Below are 3,307 nucleotides of genomic sequence, written 5' to 3' on the forward strand. Positions count from 1 at the left end.
TCGAAAAACTCTTTGAGATTTGAGGGGAAATTACAACTCGCTTGCGTTATCAGAAAATGATTAACTTTTGAAGTATTACAACTGCTCCATTCCACGACTTCTACAATAAGAAGTTCAACTAGAAATATAGCATCGTTACAAATATAATCGTAATTTGAAGAAATTTTCTTGGTCAATTTTCTATCACGGAAACTTCGTTCATAACAAAATACCATCGTCTCGAAACATCGTTATTTTACGAAATGCCAAATCCAAACCCAAAATGTAAACAAACCTCTAACGGAATATGAACTTTGTAAATATTTTGTCATATTTTTATGAGCTAAGAATTCCTGACCGTCACGAGGTATGTTTTTAACGTAACGAAAGGTTTCTTAAATTGGCATAAAATATTTTCTTAAATTATTTCTTAGAAATTGCGTCTCGAAAACCAAGTTTGTCGTTTAAACGTGGCCATTAAGGCACCATGGCTAGCTTGATGCGATAGGCAAACCCGCTCGAATCCATGTGCTATGCATTTGCTTCAAACGGGGCACAGACGCCACCCTGTATCAAAGATTCATTATTTCATTTCCGAGTTGCGGGATTTATCTAAATCAAATTTTAATATGTGCTCACGAGCGATCCATGTTAGTTGGGCGCGGCGGATCAAAGGCGGCGCGAACGCACTCTACTCGTCACTACTCCGCGCTCCAGCACGCCGCCGCGGAGCCGCCGGGCCGGCAGCACGTGGTGCAGGGGAGCGCCGGCGGCGGCGCTAGTGTCGCGGCGGTAGCTTGTGGCGCGCTGCCCGGACTGTGTCGCTGGACAGGCCTGGACGAGACCTCGCGCTGCGCTGGTGCCACCCCCCTACCTTACCCTCCTGAGGCCCGTCAACACTGGTACACGAAGTGTGCAACTGGCGAGCGCATGCAAGTGCTTCACACTATACGCTGCACACTGAAGTATTTGACTAACATATCTGGATGCTGAAAAGTGTTCAACAGTAAAGCTGCAGTGTTCAACTGAGGGTTGGCCATATGCAGCTTTGAACAATTTGAAGCGTTCAAATTTAATTTTAAACTCTCAAGAATTGAAATTTTCAGTTCAACACTGAAACGTGTGCACCATGCCGTTTGAACACTATCACTACTATGTGCAGTGGCACTCTTTCGTTATCAATCAGTTTACGTTTTTTGGAAATCACAAAGCATTTGGAAAGTAAGGAAGAATTTATAAATCAAACTTGGGTGCAATTAATTTGACTGCAATGTATATTTTTCAACAAAGTTAAACCAGAAATTTAAGACAGGAAGGAGTTGAACACACTGGAAAAAATACCTTCTAGCTACGGTATACAACTATATTATTTCAATATGTAAATAGGGGTTCCATAGGAAAAAGTTCCTGTGGGTATCTGCAGGTGACAGTTGCAACAAAGGAGGAGGGGGGGGGGTAAGGTATAAGTTCTTGTTGTTGTAGTGTAAATGTGAAAATAACTGAAAGTACCCGAGATGTCCATTTCTTGGTTTTGGTTTCGAAAACCCTTTCGCGCGGGAACGCGTCCCCATTCCACGGCTCCTTTGCCCTGGTTACGCCCTTGCAGGTCCTGGCTGAGCTAACACATCCCTTTCATCCATTTTTTTCCCCTTCGCCGCCAACCCATTCATCCAGAACGGGTAGCGGCGGCCCTGCCGCAGCAGAGAGCGGTGCCGGTCCAATATCACCGTGACTTGGCGCATCTCTCTTGGTCCAGCGCCTCGGCCGACCAGCAGCCCAGCCTCCTGGCTTCGCCTCCGGCCACGCCCCTCCTGGCGAGCGAGAGAGGGAGAGACAGAGAGAGCGCCTCAGCGTGGCGCCAACCAGCTCTCCTCGCCTGCACCTCGCAGAGTTCCCGATGAGCTCCACAAATAAAAATGAAGTGTTAATTGGTCCAGCGTGCGGGGCTCGGGCGGGGGCCGGCCGGGGCGGTTCGTTTTGAAAGACGGGGGCCCCTACCTTTATGAGTTGCCGCACGGTGCGGGTGAAAGAAGGAAAGAGAGAGAAAGAGAGCGAGAGGGATAAGGAGAAGGAGAGAGAACATCGCAGGGGGTGTGGCGCGGTCCAGCCGGAGAGACAGAGAGAGCGGTGAGGAGACGGTGGAGACCCTTGTCATTTTTGCGGGCGTAGCGCGGCGGCCTTTCGGGGACCCCTCCTCCTCCGCAGCCGGCCAGCGCCGTGGGTGCGAGAGAGACGGGACCAGCGCTAAGGGCGATCGTAGAATAGTAGTAATCATATGGCGCTGCCGCTGCGCTGCCGGGCCACGCCTCGGAGGGGTGACGGCGCCGCGCCGGCCCGCCAAGGTCAACGCACCTCACGCGCCCCAATGCGGGCCGCAGGGAAGAAATCATTCGAAATTTGTACGTGAACAATTATTATTTTCTGCGAGTATGTTGCTTCAAAAAATGATGCATGTGTACGCTGGTCAATTTTTTCTGAGGTTTAGGCTAAACTAAGCGTTTGCCACCCCACAAAAGGTAGTCCAGTACTTTCACTGCCAAATAAAAACCAGTGTTATTGACTGAAGGTGGAAGACTACTGAACATTGCCAAGCCGGGTTGCTCCATCGTTTACTTGCATAGTTCAATCGCGCTCGAATTCGCAACGTTTCATGGTTGAGTCCTGCCGTGTGCTGCCGCATGCATCCCCGCCCACCTGTTCTCCTGGTCTGCTCCCCCGGGAGTGACACTCCCCCGTCGGCGTAGGATGAGTGCCTGTCCTGCTGTCCATCCCGCCCACATCCCCCGCCCCGGGCGAGGCGTGGCGCGGCGTGGCCGGCGGCGGCGGCAACCTGGCGCCCCGACGCGCGCGCCAAAAAAATACAAAAGCCGGGCGCGGTTGGGGGAGAATAAAAAGAGCAGTGGGACGAGGAGGAGGTGGAGGAGGGAGGAGGGAGGAGCGGGCGTGCAGGGCGGTCCCCCTGGTCCTTGGCGGGTCGGCCAGAGCGGGACCAGGCGAATCGGATGACCAAGCGCTACACACCCATTGTTTGCAAGGCGCTGTTTAACAGCCGTTAACGCGACTGTAATCTGGTTAATGGCTCTCTCTCTCTTGCTCTCTTTTCTCTCTTGCTCCGGCTCCCCTGTACCTGTTGCGCGCTGGTCACTGTGGGCCACCCAGCTGTGCTCTTGTCTCCGCGGCCCCTTTGGCGACCACACGTCACCCTCGCGGCCTCAGCCGTCGTGGGCCCAGAGCTAGGCGGACATGCCGCGAGGGGCTGCACAAGGGCGGCTCCAGGGATGGGAGGCAAGGCTCGCAGAGTGGCGCTCTTCGGCGAAAAGGGGGCCGT

Source organism: Frankliniella occidentalis, unplaced genomic scaffold, assembly GCF_000697945.3.
Source record: "Frankliniella occidentalis isolate FOCC.00 unplaced genomic scaffold, Focc_3.1 Scaffold45, whole genome shotgun sequence".
NCBI lineage: Eukaryota > Metazoa > Arthropoda > Insecta > Thysanoptera > Thripidae > Frankliniella > Frankliniella occidentalis.